At 43.3% G+C, this 18,351-nt stretch overlaps 1 protein-coding gene across 1 annotated transcript in view; it reads left to right on the top strand.

Moving 5' to 3' along the window:
• The first annotated feature begins 6,972 nt into the window (after positions 1–6,972).
• tafa3a (TAFA chemokine like family member 3a) overlaps positions 6,973–18,351 on the top strand; it is a 102,411-nt gene continuing 91,032 nt past the window's right edge. The window contains exon 1 of the mRNA XM_040158559.1: positions 6,973–7,527. The gene's annotated coding sequence lies outside the window, so the exon portion shown is untranslated. The remainder of the gene's footprint in view (positions 7,528–18,351) is intronic.

Here is an 18,351-nt window from a genome sequence, read left to right as displayed (position 1 = left end):
GCAGGGTTATAGATTAAACAACAGCATCCAAAGTAGTTCAAATTAGTTCTCCCACATTCAATTACATCTACCGGAGCGTTCATCAGCTCCACCACTTCTGTCCAGTGCTTTTACTCCCCCTGTGCAGGTTTCTCACTCACCGAAAGCAAAAGTTAGCAAGTCATTTGTAATTAAATGGTAAATTAATTTGAGTTCATAACAGGGTCTTTTTTTTTTTTTACAACATTCCATCAAGTCTTTAATTATAAATCTTAACAAGACAGATGCTCTGCAGCAGTTTTGCACAAGGTCAGAGGTCAAAAGGTCCCCTGGAGGGGGTGTACCTGATGAACCAAAGAGCTAGAAAAATATATATATATACATAGTAAGTGTTATTCTGGAGGTGAATAAACACCTGTCCAAGAGATTTTTCCCAATCTGGCAACCCAAAAGGAGTTCTTAGTAACAGGTTACAACTGAGCTTTAAAGCATTACTGAATAATTTACGACCTATTAATACAAATATTAATTACAAATTATAAACCTTTTTAAAAGGGTGCCTTATTAGAGAGAGGCACTGAAAGATCTCCAGAAGACCTAAGTTTTGAAAGAGCAGCAGCAGCAGCAGCAGCAGCAGCAGCAGCAGCAGCAGCAGTGGTACATGAAGAGTAGCCTGTGACTGTGTTACATAATCGCTTTTATCAGAGGTCACAGTCCATCTTTCAGCTCACAGTGCTCAAGGACTGAGGTTGACGTGTGATTTAAATGATTTTTTTTTTTCTTTTTTTTTGCTCTTACCAATCACTATCACCAGGTAAACAAAACATCCACTGGCCCATTCTCAGTTCGTGCTTATTCCATCAGACAATATTAAAGCTGTCAGCTGTGCTTTTGTTTTATGGTATTGTTATCTTTGCTACTGTGTTTTAAAAAAACATTTTTTCACTGCTCTCTGTTTTGAAAGACGCGGTATACAAAGTTTATCCTTCATCCTCCCTGGGTAGAGCTGCTCATCATCTGCGCTGATACTCAGTTTTAATTTCTTTATTTGTGCATTTATTTAGCTGTATTTGTGGAGGAAGTAAAAGTGAAAGCAGAACCACATCACATTATAGCCTATTAGTAGTTTTGTATTGGTTGTTTGCTGTGTTTTCGTTTACTTACAGAAGTTATTTATTTCAGTGGTGCAACATAACTGAGTATGTTTACTCAAGGAGGCCTACTGTGCCTTAGTACATTTGGATGTATTTGCATTTACTCAAGCATTTCCATTTTATTATACTATATACTTTTGCTCTCCTACATTTCAGAGGCAGCTATTGTACTTTTACTCAAATACATTTATTCGACAGCTACAGAGGTGGAAAGTAAATAAGTACATTTTCTCAAGTACTGTACTTAAGTACAAAATGGTAGATACTCGTACTTTGTTGAGTATTTCAATGTCATTCTACTCTATAATTCTACTCCAACACATTTCACAGTGAAATATTGTACCTTTTACTTCACTACATTATTTGACAGCAGCAGTTACTTATTACATTACAAATTGTTCATTTGCATTAAAATAGATTAAACTACCCAAAAGTATATAAACAGTGAAATGCTGCTTACACATTAATGCAGCTTTAATAATAATTCAGAAATATGATATCAAATAGTATAACACTCTTAGGGGCCATTTTCCTGCATTATAAGTACTTTTACTATTGATACTTTAAGTACATTTTGCTTAGTAATACTACACATTTTCAGTGTGAGTAGATTTGATTATCCAACATGAAAAAACCTTGATGAAACAGTTACTTAAAAAGGTAAGAAAACCTCCGAGACCTCAGAAAGCGTGTAATTCAGTGATGAGGTCAAGTATATCCAGCTGCAGCCGTGAAGGATGATGGTTAGGGGAATGGTTAGGGGAAGGGTTAGGGTGATGGTTAGGGGAATGGTTAGGTCTGGCCTAATGATAACGGCTGTGGTTTGAAGGGGACATGGTTTGTAGGGTCTGCAAGACTGCAGCTGGACCCTTCTCGATGAGGTTGCGTGATCTGTATTTTCATGTCAGAGACATCTTTGCACCCGTACATATTCTCCAGTAGATGGAGCCAAAGTACTATCAGATGCAATATGAAAAACAATGGGGCTAGCATGTTATAGAAGAGGCTCATCTAACTGTATTTGTTTGATCTCTCAAAAAGATGGGAGTTGTGTCTGTCTTGCGTGTTTTAACTGACCCATGTGATTGTGTAGCTCAGCAGGAAGCACACATATATCTGTATGTTAACACATTTTCTGTTTTATCCCCTCTTTGTGACAATCTTTTTTGTACTAACAGTTATATTGCTAACCGTCTACAACATCACACGCCGGCAAAGTGATAAAAGGAAATTAAATGAAACGATTTCCTCTGCCTCAAAGGATGGATTTTCTTTTTAAACTTTTATTTCCTCTCGCAAAGATGAAGTATTCTCAGCATCCAGTAGCAGTGGATGAAGATTTAATCTCTCTCCTGATGAATGACCCACTACTTCTCTGTCAGACTTCGCCGAGGCTGACTGCTCTGAATCCAAGGGAAACAGTGAAATGATTTCTCAATTTCTATGATTTCTCTTTGTGAATGTGTGCGTGTGTGTGTGTGTGTGTGTGTGTGTGTGTGTGTGTGTGTGTGTGTGTGTGTGTGTGTGTGTGTGTGTGTGTGTGTGGAGTCGTGCTGGTTCCAGTTTCAAAAAATCTCTGGTGAGAAGTCGTCAAGTCCATCTGATATTCAGAACAGGTCAGGAGAGAAAACAAGAGAAAAGAAAATTAAAATATCTCTAGTTCATATTTCATTGTGTGACAGTGCAAAAATGAATGCGCTGTAGTCAGATCTGTACTGCAAAAATGTTCATTTCAACAAGGTTTTCGTCTTGTCTCATGTTTTGGTTCTGAATCAGGTAGAACTGAAGGAACACGCACATCTCTTGTGTTCTAGTGAGGCGCTGGGTCAAAGACCGACATCAAAGAAAAGAGGGAAAAACCTCAAACTCATAACTGTGATACAATTTATTGATTTTATATTCTAAAATTTTATGAACTCAATTTTAAAGAAGGCAAGGTGTGCCAAAATGCTGATCTATAGAATTCCAATCAGTGTTGCATTTGTAAATTACTTGAGTATTTCCATTCTCTGCCACATTATACTTCTACTTATTTACATTTCAGAGTGGAATAGTCCACTTTTACTGCACTGCTATTATTTCACAGCTATGTTTTACATAGCTGTGAAATAATTTACAAGATGCTATATAAAGCAGCGTATGATGAGCTTATAAAATAAAATACATTGTTACATATTAAACGAGTGGCTTGTAACCCCTTACAAAAAAAAGGTAGTGTTTGGTTGAGGCCACTCATTTACATTTCAGATGTGTTGTTTAGGGATATTCCCCTCCTAACTTCTCAGATGGTCTCGTCTAAATAACTGTTCAAGGCCCAAAAATGTAAAAGGATTTAATATTTTACTTTTGATACTTCTAGCACCTTTTGCTAGTACATTTTTGTATTTTGCAACTTTTTCCTGCAATTGAGTATTTTTACATTGCTGTTTTTGCACTTTTACTCAAGTAAAGGAGCTGAATACTCATCCACCACTGTTAAAAAATGAACAGTTTGCATCATAGTTTCCATATGAGCGTGTGGCTTTTCTTTGCATCAGCTAGGAAACATACAGTGTGCCATTAATTTGATCTATTTTCCCGTGTTTTGAGAATGTCTTGAAAATTCTCTCATTTCTTTCCAATGGATATAATTGAAAATGTCTCACCTTGATGGAAGAAGTATTTGCTTGGGTTAAAATTTTTAGGACCTGTAAGACAATATAAATTCTATATGATTATTTTTGCAGTGTGACATTGACTGTTATGCCCTCTTTTTGTTTATCAAACCTTACAGTACTCTCACTGTTCAGACCAAACAGAGCTCCTATATTCTTATTTTGTGTGGACATCCTTTCTTTCTCTGTGGTCACAGCTGCCCACTGGTATCTGAGAGAGCTGGTGAAGTTGGAAACTCCATTAGGGCAGGCCCCCTTGATGAAAACCCATGGATGGCTCTGCAATCGGGAGGTGGGGGGATTGAGGTTGAGGGAAAGACCAAACAAAGCCATTAAGCCTCACGTAGCTGCCTCTCATCGAGCATCTGCAGCTAAGCAAGAAAAACTGTCCCGATGTCTGCAGACCTGTTGAATTAAAGAGGGCATTAACTGCAGCTGCCCCTGCATTATTGATGGTCGGCTCCATTCCTGAGGCCATTATGCCTCCTATTTTTCCTCTTGCAATTTTCTGGTAGACATCCCACCGTCTTCAAACACACTTCAGCGGTGAGGGCGAGCGAGGGTTCAGGCAGAGGGCTCGCACACCGCTCCCTGCAGGGTGCTGTTATTTTAAAGTGAACCACTGAAATCAATTGTTGGGCGTCGGAGCACCCACGACTCCTGTTCCTTGTGCGGAGTGAAAGTGATCACAGGATGGCATGCACGGAACGATGAGTGTTATACAAGGTAACACCCACAATAGCAAGACCTAAAAAGGCAGCACGGTTTCCGCTGCGAGGTGGCAAATCACATGACGCCTCGAACGCAGCGGATGTGTGCTTCTCCTGGTGTGACCTCAAAGAGACATAAGCCGGAGTGTTTAATTAGATTTTGATGCCAAGTGCTCATTTACCGGGATTACCTGACTCACCTCAGCTGCCACCTAGAGTACAGTTGTTGTCGCGCTCCCTAGCAGACGCATACACCGCTGGCTTTATCTGCCCTCACGCAGCTTGAGAGACCTTACCTCGCGGCTGACCTCATCCTGTCGTGTGATTTAATGAGCAGAGCTGTGTCACAAGCCACAGTGTGAGGGGCATGACAGGATGGGTCTATACGCTGTACTAAAGATTAATGGGGTCATCTCCTCTCTCGGTGTGTGTGGGCGCGTGTGTGTGTGCGCGCGTGTGTGTATGAGAGACAGAGAGGGAAGGGGACAGAAACTTGATGACTTTAGGATTCTTATAATAAATGGCACCAATAGAATCAAAATAACAGCTTCTCTATTCATAAGGCAATTATGAAGTGATGTGAAGCCCGGCTCTGGTCTGCATATCTGCTTTGAATGTTATAGCTCAGCCCCGGTCAGTGATAATGTGCTGACATTTTTTGTATTGAGTCCCTTGAGATTTGTGTATTCTGCCCTTTGATTCTGCTTGCTTGTGTGCGTGCGTGTGTGTGTGTGTGTGTGTGTGTGTGTATTGTGTGTGTGTGCGTCTGTGAGGTAGTAGATGGCTTTGGCTTTATGATGATAACACTCTCTGAGGGTGTCCAAAATCAATCAAATCCAAATCCAGATGCTTGCCTCCTATCTCCACAGGCTATTTCAAAAGGTTGGTATTGATTATTCCACCCATTCCTGGCTTTTTTTAAGGGGGGGGGGGCGGCAGACGAAAGAGACTGCTTGAGAAATGGAGAGATGATAATGCAATTACTGGGGGGAAGCCTTTGCAGACCAGGCAGGAGAGCGGAAGCTGAATGTCAGAGACAGACAGATGTATAATAATAACCTTGGTGAGTAGTCAGGAGTCTAATGGATGTCATAACACGCAAGTTCTTCTGAGTAAGTTATTGTCTACAGTTGTCAATTATTTTTTTATTTTTTTTTATTGCTGATGGGAGGGTAGTCTAATTTTTTTTTTTTTTTTTGGGAGAGCAATTGAGGGTCTTTTTTTTTTCTTGCCCTGTTTTTAAATCTTATTGCATATTTTATATCTTTGAGATCTATTGTAGAAAAAAACTGATTGCCAAATGAGATTGCCATATGCAGAGGATAGACAGACAGACAGACTGATAGATAGATAGAGAGATAGATAGAGAGAGAGAGAGACAGACAGACAGATAGATAGATAGATAGAGAGATAGAGAGAGAGAGAGAGAGACAGACAGATAGATGGATCAATCTAAAAGTCAATACGGTCTGACTCAGTTTTGATTTTGCTGCTATAGGTATTATCTTGCCGTCTTGAAGAGGGCACAATCATCCAATTATCCTCGTCTGAGAGCGGCTGAGATAAATGTCCGCACTCCTTCCTGTCAAAACCACAGCCCAGGACCACCGACCTCCACTGGATGGCGCTATGACACCGGCGCAGCGCCGCCACCTGCCACCACGCACGCTGTGATGCATCCGGCTGCTCTCCCATCCCTCGGACGCCTCCATTTCTCCCAACTGCGCGAAGACGTTGCCAAAACCCAAATGAAACTAGTATGTGGAAGGAGGATTGTAAAAAAAGAAAAAACCCCAAAAACCCGAAACCACATCACGCCTGAATCCAGAAACTATGAGTGACGGCCCGGCGCTCTGCCCAGCTGCTGCGTCGCTCTGGCGGACGGGAAGTTGTGTTGAGTCCGAGCCGGAGGACCAGCAACTTTTATAGACTTTGGAGTCCGCCGCCTGCAAGTGGCAACCGGCCCCGATCGAGACTTCTTAGACCCGGGGACTGCGCGACGGGCGAGCCTCGACTTTAGACCAGTGTTTCAGGTTGTGCGTTGAAGAGAGGCGCCCTGAAGGAAATTGCATTTCTCCGAAGAAGAGCTCTCCGGTCTCTGGGGTTGACAATGGAGAATAAATGAAAAGGGACGTTTCCCGGGATTAATTGACTGCGCAACGACAGGTAGGTCCGCATACCTGGGGAGAGATAGACAGACAGACAGATAGATAGATAGATAAACAGAGAGCGAGATAGAGAGAGAGAGAGACAGACAGACAGACAGATAGATAAAAGATAGAGAGAGAGAGAGAGACAGACAGATAGATGGATCAATCTAAAAGTCAATACGGTCTGACTCAGTTTTGATTTTGCTGCTATAGGTATTATCTTGCCGTCTTGAAGAGGGCACAATCATCCAATTATCCTCGTCTGAGAGCGGCTGAGATAAATGTCCGCACTCCTTCCTGTCAAAACCACAGCCCAGGACCACCGACCTCCACTGGATGGCGCTATGACACCGGCGCAGCGCCGCCACCTGCCACCACGCACGCTGTGATGCATCCGGCTGCTCTCCCATCCCTCGGACGCCTCCATTTCTCCCAACTGCGCGAAGACGTTGCCAAAACCCAAATGAAACTAGTATGTGGAAGGAGGATTGTAAAAAAAGAAAAACCCCAAAAACCCGAAACCACATCACGCCTGAATCCAGAAACTATGAGTGACGGCCCGGCGCTCTGCCCAGCTGCTGCGTCGCTCTGGCGGACGGGAAGTTGTGTTGAGTCCGAGCCGGAGGACCAGCAACTTTTATAGACTTTGGAGTCCGCCGCCTGCAAGTGGCAACCGGCCCCGATCGAGACTTCTTAGACCCGGGGACTGCGCGACGGGCGAGCCTCGACTTTAGACCAGTGTTTCAGGTTGTGCGTTGAAGAGAGGCGCCCTGAAGGAAATTGCATTTCTCCGAAGAAGAGCTCTCCGGTCTCTGGGGTTGACAATGGAGAATAAATGAAAAGGGACGTTTCCCGGGATTAATTGACTGCGCAACGACAGGTAGGTCCGCATACCTGGGAGATGTCATCGTCCCGTATCTTGTGCATGAAACTGTTGACACGTGTGGCGTTTACAACGCGAGATCGAGTAGGAATTGCCGGATGCGAACAGTTTTATCTTGCAAATTTCTAAAGCCTGCCGGCTTGCGCGTGGCCGGGAAACGGCAAGGGGGCAGCCAAACCTATGAATAAACTAAGCTTATCGATTTGGACCATCGATCGTTTCCACCGTGATAAATAGTTATTAACTTTGCGAGCCGCCAGCAGGCTACCGGGAAGTGGCGGCTTGGGGCGGCGTACAGGTGTAGCTGCAGGCTTCGGATGGTCTGGATTCAGAGGATACCAGGTCTGCGCAGCTCAAAGGAGACACAAATCGAGGTGCCCCTCTCGAGGGGGGGGGGGGTCTGCCTAACTCGTTTTTGGGTGCGCCGAGGCATCGGAGGGGAGCTCCCCTCTGTGTTCAGGGCCAGTCAGAAACTTCACGGTCTCATCCTCTCCTCCTCCGACATGTTCATGTAGAAGGCAGACGGGTGGTGAGACGTGCGGTCTCACCTGCGCCCGGAGAAGTTGTTATGTGAGCATGGGATAAGAGAAGAATCATCTGAAACCGTGAGGAGTTTTATCAGTGACGGTCGTGTTAAAAAAGTGGCATGTAATCTGTCTGTCTGTCTGTCTGTCTTTCTGACGCAGTAGATAACATCAGATTTGGACCTAATGTTTCAGCTGTTTTTTGTAACCCCCCCCAAAAAAAAAGAGTGCAAAATATTTTGTCAGTGTTTCCATCTCTGCCCATCAAGAACCCCCCCACCCCAACCACCCACCTAAACATAGACATGGCTCCCCACAGCCTGAAATGGGACCTGGAGCTGAAGTCACGGCTGCGTCCCCCCCATCACACTGATTTTTTTTTTTTTTTTTTTTTTTCCCCCCCTCAACTCCAAATTAAGAAGAAAGCAGCTCCAGCTCTAAGCGGCTTGTTTGTGATTGAAGAAAAGTACAATGCTGTTATCTTGTTGGATTATGTTGAGAAGACACGGATGGAGTCCCTAATGAAAAGGGGCTCTTGTATTTGCTGTCAGCTGCCTTGCACACAGACATTAGATATTTATGATTATGCTTACACACCACAGTGAATATTTCTCTTTCTACAACCCCTCCCCTCTCCGCTCTCCCCCTCCCACTTCCTTTTTTTGTCTATCTCACTCTACCTCCTTGTTCACCCCGTACTTTTATCTGCCCCTCATCCCCCCTGTCAAGTGCTGTGCGGTCAGCTGTTTTTTTTTTTTTTTTTCCTCTTCCCCTCAATTAGTGCTATCATCGCATTTCATCCTGTGGAGTACAGGGATGGTAATAACCTTACACTCCTATTGCGGGGTGATACAATTCTGCTGTGATTAATTGAAGTCCCCTCAGAGAGTCAGAGGAGGCGTAATTCTTCCCTTTCACACTCACTGACAGGCAAGCCATTATATTGTTTTATAGATCGCCGTCAGTAGCCCTTGAAGCTGCCTGCAGCCCACTGTTGTTCTGGAGGGTTTTATTGTGCAGTGTTATTGGTTGGTATTGCTGACAGGCAGAGCAAAGGCCACCCTGGGATTACTGGAGATGGGATCCCTGTGACAGTTCCACTGTATTTGACAGTGAGATAGGAAACTTGGAAAAGATTTCTGAGCTCTCCAGTGGTTTTTGTGAAAAGTGGGAATTTGTTCTAGGACTCGAGGCTTAGAATAAAATCGTACCTGTCTGCACCTGTAAACACCCTGCCACCATGACCTCACCATACTGCGCTGAGGCACGCATATTCCCAAACAAGTGGTGGTGAAACAAAAATGGTTGCTTCTGCTGTTCTGGTGGCAACAAACGCACTGCGTCTCTGCAAAAGAACCAGAGAGAACGGAGAGGTTAGAGAGATTAGCTTGCAATTTCAGTTTTCTGTGTGTGTGTGTGTGTGTGTGTGTGTGTGTGTGTGTGTGTTGTTTTGTTTTTTTTTCCGTTTTTTTTTTTTTTTCTCAAAGCCACCATCACACAGACACTGCAACAAACAGCAGAGACTGAAGAAGGCAGATCGCAGACTGAGGCTTGGAGAGAGTACTTGATATGCATGAGCCACCAGGTGATTTCCAAAGGGATGAGAACACCATGGATAAGAGGCTTCTCTCTAGTTTTAAGGAGCCACCCCAGGCAGTATTTGTGTTCTCCTACAGCTTCCTTGCCCACTCTGTCAGATCAATAAGGCATAGTATGTGAGTCGGGCTTGTGTTTGCAGGCACGATACAAAACAATACATGCACTTTAGTTTTTTTACATTCAGTACATGTATGCACAGTGCTGTGGAAGTTGTACTCTCGGGATTGCCTGTTGAGACCGCGGTCCTTCCAAATGTGTCCATGTAAGACTGTAGTGTGGGCACGCTAGACGTGTGCGTTTATGCAGGACACCTATACATGTGGTAGCCCAGTGTCTCGTCACAGAGAACGTAGCACTGCAGCACCGTGAGTTAACCGTCGGATCCTGAGTATTGCATCATTTCAGAGACTCTGTATGCACCACCAGCCCGGCAGATTTGGCCTGGCGGAAACAATAAAAAGTCAGCAATCTATCTACATGATCACACCTGATTTCAGCGCCACAAGATGTGCTGCTCAGCGGTGCTCAGAGGCTAATGCGTTTGGAAAGCACGGTGCGTTCCACCTCTCAAAGCGCCATCTCGAGCTGTTCGGGTGAATCCAACGGGTGTTGAAAGGGAAAATTCAAAGCCCCACTGTAGTGAGCGAAATGCAGGATTGTGACACTCGTGTGCGGCTCCGTCATGTACGGAGGAGGAAGAGGATGTGGGGGGAGCACATCCTATGTTTTATAGATGCCATTTAAAAGAGCATGCCCAAGATGGGCTGGCTGCAATGAACTGTAACCACTGACAAAACACCAAGACAATAAACAAACAAATTGGTTTCCCGGAAGCCAGCAGTGTCCCACTCACGCGCCCGGGCTGATCCTTGCTGATGCGGCAAGCAGTTTTTTCCTCAGAGATTAGACTGTGAAGCACAACTCCATCTCTTATTTATTCATGCTGATTTGCTTTGTGCATGTTTGGCTGTGGGTGTGTGTGAGTGTTTGTGTGAGAAAGCGGGAGAGCGTGAGTGTATGGGTGTGTACAGCTCGTGTTTGTAAAAGTGGGCGTTCTGCTGAGTGTTTATGTGAATGATGTATGTGGGCGCAGCACGCCTGTGTGAACAGGCTTCCGGAGCTCGTATTACTCTATTAACTCTGTTTGTGTGTGCTGTGTGATCTCATAGTTTCATATCAGTTCCCCCTGTTGTCCGCTTAGTGTACATGACTGGAGATCTGGCCGGGCCTGCTCATGTAAAGTTCATCCAGTGAGGACACCGGGGCCCCTGCGGTACACCTGTACATTACTGCAAGTAGGTGAGAAGGTAAATCACTGGAAGTCAGCAAAAAGAAGATTATCTTGGGGTGTCAAGGCATTCTTTAAACTGTTTTTATGTGCGGTAAATAATGGCAGACAAAGGCTCAAGGTTACGCTTCAAATTCTGGGCCAATTTCGGATTAATTCAGCATCTATGGCCTGATGTTGTCTTTGAATGAGGCCAGAAGATGTGAAACTTAACCAATATTTCTTGAAAAAAAAAAAAAAAAAGCAAAGATTAGAGAAACGTCAGAGAAAATAAACATAGTTTGTGGGGCAAAAACACGTCTCTTTAGATTCTCTGTCTTTTTGATCATCTTCAGACCCTTCAGCTTTATCTTGTGATCCCGTGGGAGGGACCCGACCCCTAGGTTGGGAACCACTGATGTACACAATCTTCAGAAGTGAATTCAGGTTTACCTTTGCGGTGTGATGGTATGCAAGGAATTTATTTTTAATCTTTTTTGAATCGTATCCAGATGGATTCCCAGATGTCTTAAGAGAAACGAACGCAGGTTGGGTTAATTGGCGACTCTAAGCTGCCCATAGGTGTGAAAGTAAACATGAATGGGTGTTTTTCCCTGTGTCCGTCCTGAGAGTTCTCTGTGAACGGTGGAAGAGTCGTGTGACTCCGCCTGGCAATTCTAGCGCTCTGGACACTGAGGACAATGGGGTTTGATTGGAGAAGAGCCTCAGCAGATCTTAGGAAGCCAGTAGTTCCATGGAGGTTTTTTCCCCAGCTTTTTCAGGCATCAGGCTTTTCTACCAAAAGCCGTTTTTCTCTCTTTCTCTGGCCTTCTTCAATTTCTCTCTCTCTATGTTCCCTCTCCTTGAGGTAGTCAGTATTTGGCAGCTTTCACTCTCAATGTTGTGCCATTGCACTGAATTCCCATCAACAGCACAGCAGTGAGGATCTAAATTCTCCAAGCCCTTAGCCATTGGCCCAGTAAAAAGGTTGGGGAATTGCAGATTTTGACAAGCCCCACTTCTAAACCCTGGTTCCTATGGGAGTGAGGGAGCTCTCAATTTTTCTTGGCAGATTTTTCTCTCTTTCTCATTCTCTCTCTCTCTCTAACTCTCTCTCTCTCACTCTCCCTCTCTCGTGGTGCCTTAGGGTCCCTACCAATATATATATATTTTTTTCCTGCTGCTCATTTCTGGTTTTGTTGTCAAGCTCCACCTCATGCCTGTAATCATTAGACTGCAATTTGAGTAGAAAATTGCAATTACAGGGTTTAAAAAATGAGCCCGTTATTTTCTATGCTTATTATTCCTTTGTTGAGAATGCAGGAGAGTGGCATGCCTCTTGTGATCATGATTAAATAAATTGGACTCAATAAAATTTGTTATAAATGTCAGAGGTCGTCTGCTTCATTAGTGGGGCTGATTTTCAGGCTTTTTCTTTTTTTGTGTGTTTTTTTTTTGTTTGTTTTTTTTGTATTTATTAATTTATTTTTAACTGAAAGTTGGTACATATCCCCCCTCTGGTTTGCTGCATGATTTTGGCAGTCCCTTCTTCTGCCCTTCTGCCCTAGATCGTACAAACAATCGCACACGGGTTGGATTTTGCGACCGTGCGCGGTGACCAGTCAGGTTTCTTCATCATGAGATCCCCACAATGGAAAGAGCTTAGGTCTCTTCAAAGCAGGCTCCTATCTTCAAAATAAATGTGCCCATGCCCAGCCGTCTGAGCCTTGATCTAATGTATAAGATGAGAATGTGAAACAGAAATCTGGGTACTTGTGTTATCTCTCCGCCATAATAGAATTAGCTCAAGGGTAGCTGCAGTTCACGCTTCTTTCATCCGCTCAAACATCCTCTGTCTGTCAGTTATGTGCACAATGTACTTGTACTATAAATACGTGCAGAATATTTCAGTTATAATTATTCTCATGCAATTTGATTTTTCAGTCACATTTTAATGTGACTAACGGATGAAGCACAGTCGTGTGAGAGGTGCACAATCCTTTACTTTGCTCTTGTATTTTACGTAAATATAGTTTTTACCGAGATGCACGTTTGCGCCAGGGTTGTCTGGGAGGGGGGTAAAACGGGCTAATTTGTTCTTTTCCAGGAGGCCACTGCTCCATCCAAGGGGAAATAGTGTGAAAAGTGTGCCCCCAGTGTTACAAAATAATATGAAAAATAATACAAGAATTAATATTAGACTTATCGTGTTAGACATATAACAGTTTTCTATTTTTAGATAAAGAAATTAGATTTTTTTAAAGAAATTATAAGTTTGCACGTGTTTCTTATACTTGTATAGTTTGAGGGAATAATGTAAGTCTCTTGTAGGAGGAAATATCACGTTGAACAAATCACGGCGTAGGAACGGGGAAAAGGCATTAGGTTTTAAAGTAAAACCAAAATCTTGAGACAACTACCACCATGACTTCCCATTTTTCAAGTAACGCTACTCTTATATGTGTTGAATATTAGCGGACCCCCTGGTTTCTTTTCCTGTGCTCCGCTAGAAGATCACTTGTGGCAGCACTAGGCTGAAATGTACGGCCAATCTCTGAGCGTTGGATCCACCAAGCAGTCGGCCGGTGTGTCGTTCAGATTTTGGAGGCATGTTTGTCAACTCACAGGGGAGCCTGACTACACCTACGGTTACCCATAACACCCCTCTCTGCGTAGGTGCACTAAAAGGTTTATGTGTAACCCCGCAGAAGCGTAATTCCCGTCTAACTCACGAAACACTCACAAGGTCTAAAAAAGAAAAATCTAATAACAGCATTGACGCTGCCTTTGATTTTATGGGGGACAGTTAGGCGGAGGAAGGTTGTGATGACAACCGAGTTTTAAAGGGATCATTTTCACATCGGTGTGCTCTGGCTCAAACTCTTTATGGGTATGCGTGTTGCAACTACTGTATCTGTAAAGTACAGCGAGGCTTTTCCTGTTCCTGCAGCACACATCTGATGCGTAGATTGATGCCATTTTTTTCCTTTACAAGCATCAATTTTCAGATATAAAGCAGAATTATAAGCCTCGGGATGGAAAACAATTTGGTTCCCTCTCCCTCTCTGTTCTCTTTTGTCTTCCTTGCATTCTCTCCTTCCTTCAGACACACACTCACACCATCACACACACACACACACACACACACACACGCACGCACGCACGCAACACACCTACTCTCGCACCACAGCGTGCGGGGTGACTAATTTCTCCTGGGCTTTGGTCTTTGGCGTGAGAGAGGGTGAGAAGGAAAAAATGAAAGAGGGCGGAGAAGCGGTGGTGCAGTGACAGCTCAGAGGAAGCAGCCCACATTGAAGGAGTCTGATACCACCGCTCTTCTCATCTTTTTTCGGCTGCCCGTCTGTCGGTTCTGTCTCAGACCCCAGAGCACCCAGCGTGCGTGTCGCCTCTCTGGGACTGTGTCAATTTGGTCATTGTTTACTCCCCAGTTTTAGGTACTGGAGACAAATCACTAGTATTGTGCATGGTGCTCTCATCTGTGAGGAGAAATTGAAATCTAAGTGTGCTGTTTTTGCATCCAATTTGAGCCGTCTTCGGTGGGTTCTGTAGAGTGGAACGGCTGCCAATCAGTACAGCTTTGTTTACTCTCTTTGTCCTGCCGACAACTGGCTGGTACAAATATCAGCTGCTCTAGTGTTACACAGTGCCTTTTGTGAAATAGGTTATATGGCACTTGTGCTATATTAAGTTATACACAACCCTCAGTTATTAGAGGAAAAACAGGGTGTTTTAGACATAACACTGATTTTAGGGGAAGCGATTTCAATGTGGATTCATCACCAGATAATATAATCAACATTTTTAACCTCTATACCTCTTGTATGACTGAGATCAGTTCACAGGCAGGAAAGGAGAGTGAAAAGAGAAGCAGCTTCGGCTATAATTTCAATGGCCAGAGTAGGCTACCTTTCGAAACCTTGACTTAGCGACTGAGATTCTTGAAAGTCTCAGCAGCAATTCAGCATAAAAATCTACTAGCTGTGTGCAGGCTCCGTCATGTCTCCACCACAATATCAGTGTCCAATAGAAGCATTTCAGAAGTAAAGTGTGTTCAAGCTGAATTCAGGAGCCACATTTCCCATATTGTTCATTTTTTTTGCACGTTTTATAACTATATTGAATACATTTCGGCTGCTCATTTATGATTGATGTTTTAAAACATACTCGTTTTCAATTACCGTATGCAGCACGTTGCCACATCTTTATTTTGTATCTGTATTTTCTTAATGGTTTGTATTGAAAGAAGGAAAAATGTAGCATTCCTGCTCATCCTTCCCAGATTTAAGATAAGAAGTGACATGAATACTAAGAAAAAACAGTTTTGTTATATGCCTGTAAAGAAAAGTAAGTAACAAATGCAATATTAATGAATATAGACATTTATATACACTCACAAGTGAGGCTGTGTTGTATGAGTTAGGTATTATAGGCACCCTTTATTGTGTGTTTAAGTTGTAGCGTATGCTTTTATCACTGGTTAATAAATCATTTACTAACGTTGATAAATAAATTATAATTGAGGAAAATTTTCTGGGGCATCCCCGTGGCATAATGCTCAAAGTGCCCACCACGTACCGTTAACATCTCCGGTTTGGTTCCAGCCAGGTACCTTTTTAATGTATGTCATACCCCCCCCCCCTCATTTTCTGTCCAGCCCTCAACCATCATCTGTCCAGTAAATTTAAAAAACCTCCAAAAATGGCTGTTGTGTTCTCCTCCAAAATTACTTACTTTTTCCTTTCGTTCCTGCTCTTTGGTTCATCACAGAGATGCCTCCAATGCACCGTTTGACCACTTACCGTCCTGGAAGGTCTTCAGGGCTGAAGAGCATCAGGACTAAAATTCGTTTAACGACATAACATTTATAACTGCAGATTGAATGGCTTTTTAGAGAGTGTGAAACCCATTACTCTCATGACACTCAAGTCAGCGGTTGCTAATGTTAGTAAGTCATTATTAAAGCGCCGTTGCTTTATCACTTTCTTATAAGCCGTCCAGTCTGCACTTATAAAAGTTAGTAAGTTGATATTTGCTCATTTTTCAAGCCTGCGTCGAGTCTGAAGTTACATACACTAGTAATTCCTTCTGATGAGCAGAAGAGCCAGCTAAAGAGAAGCAACAAGTGTCATGCTGGAGGAGGATAAATACCAGCCCAAAAGATTTTTCACAACCTAGTTACTCCAAATTTGTTCTTAGTAATAATGTATAACTGGTAAAACAGTAGTAAATGATTTATGAACAATTGAGAACGCCATGAGACGACTTAATAACTTATAACTATAAAGGATGCCTCATTTGAAAGGGGCGAGCACCCATCCGGCGTGGGTTTTTTTAAAAAAAAATCAGTGATGGAACGGAAAATGTGATGATGCACAGCTGAAAGCAAAGACGGGACGGCCATCTTCTTTTTATCTGTCGGGACTTCACGCACTGCACTGCTCGTGTACTGAAGTCAGGCTTATTGTGATGGGATGTCATTATCTGGCTTTTAATACTCTGTGGTCCTCCTGACTATTAATGGAATATTGCCACCTCCCTGCTTGTCAGTGCCCATGAAACTAGGTTGAAATTTTCGGCTAAATCTGCTTAAAATTAGGCCTGTACAAACAAACCAAAGCACTCGATAAAATTGTCAAAGCTAGCGTTATGTATGTCGGGCTCAGCATGCACTTATTCTACCCTATTAATGACGTGACTTAGCAATTTTACCACTGACACCTTTCTGCTTCGTGATTGGAGACATAATGGAATTATTTCTGCTGCCATTCCCTTTCTCCCTCTTACGCATCTCTTAACACCTCTTCCCCTGGCCCTAATTCATTTAAACATTTAAAACCAGGACCTTCATTATTCATGTCCCCTAGCCGTTTGTGGCCCAGGCCTGGCCTCCTGCAGCACCCCAGCGAAGACTGTGTCTGGATGGACACATTCCCGGGCTGCTCATTAATTGATGCCTCAGTTGACGCCAGAGGTCTAATGCACTCTCACTCTCTGCATGCGTTTCCCTGCCGATCCAGAATGTCATCTCTTCCCTCTCTCACACGGAGGGCATGAGGGGTTTTCACAGAAAGCTTGATGTCATGTATTTGTGCTAAAAAGCTTCAAAGGGTGTCTTCACCCCACTGGTGCGCAAAGAGGAAGGACTATGTTAGACAAGAGGTTAGATCTAAAGGAAAACTCAGTTCGTAGCCAGACTGCAGCAGTCAAGACTGGTGTTAGTGGACAGCATACATTTCTCTTTCTTTCTGTCCCGTCTGTCTCTATCTTTTAACTTCTGTCCTCGTTTAATTTCTCTGGAGCCGGGCCCCGTATTCGCCATCATTCAGCTCAGCATGTGGGTAGCGGTTACTTCCTCTGCTGTTGCCTAATTTAAAGAGCAGCCTGTACCAGAAGGGAAGGTACAAGGGTGTCATCACACTGAACATTCACCACAGGGAACAGAACGTGAAGGCTAAAACGAGACGGAAAGTTAAGTAATTAAGAGCTGCAAAATCCGACGAAAAAGACTCTCTGCTTTGGCTGCTCAGAGAGGAGATGGCAGAAGGAATTAGGTTTGGGCAAAACAGGAGCGTATGATCTGCTTCATAATCTCGTCCACATCAGTTTTACAGTTTTAGGTGCAGAAAATGCACGTTACCGCATTTCTTATTTTTGGAAATGCATTAACACAAATTGCAGTGGTTCTTGACATTTTTGCTTGTGACCCATAAAGCAAAGCATTGTCGCCTTGCGGCAAGTCTTGGCAAAAAAAAATGCTCTGTTTTTCAGGAAATAGCCACAGCCTCACACTCTGACGACAATAGGTTCTGTTTGATAAAAAGTTTAGCTGGCTTTAAGCGGTGCGGTTGGTGGCTGACTTTACCTCTGATCTTATTGTAGCTGTGTGCGCTCGCTGCTGAGATCGATCACCCATCTCAGCAGCACTTGAGAAAAGTCCGTTTTGCTTTTTTTTTTTCATATTTCCTGTCTTGTTAATCATCCTGCGACTCCTTGGGGCTGACCCTCAGGTTGAAACATCACTGGCATTTCCTATTTAATAGTTTTTGTGTGTTTATTATAAGGCTAATTTATTATCCTCTTAACTGTCACCTACAGCATATGTTTTGAAATTTCTGTTTTGATTGCCGATGCTTGACCTTGACAACAAGCTGTAGGAAAATTAAAAAAGAGTTTTTTGTGCTTTTGTGTATTTCAGGAGAGCTTTTTTTCTCCTGAAATACAAAGCGTGCAGTGCAGGAGCCTGTCATAGATGCCTGAGTGCCAGGCTGACCACTGTATTAGAACTGTGCGAGAAATCAATTCAGGAAATATAGAGGCAATTATTTTGTCTCCCACATTCGCTGACAAAGTAGCAGCTAACTCAGCCAAGAAGAAAATACAGAATTAAAGAGAAGAAAATAAATAAGTCTT

Source organism: Xiphias gladius, chromosome 21 (genome assembly GCF_016859285.1).
Source record: "Xiphias gladius isolate SHS-SW01 ecotype Sanya breed wild chromosome 21, ASM1685928v1, whole genome shotgun sequence".
NCBI classification, from domain to species: domain Eukaryota; kingdom Metazoa; phylum Chordata; class Actinopteri; order Istiophoriformes; family Xiphiidae; genus Xiphias; species Xiphias gladius.
The sequence above is the reverse complement of the archived record's forward strand: the minus strand, read 5'-3'. Positions and strand labels throughout refer to the sequence as shown.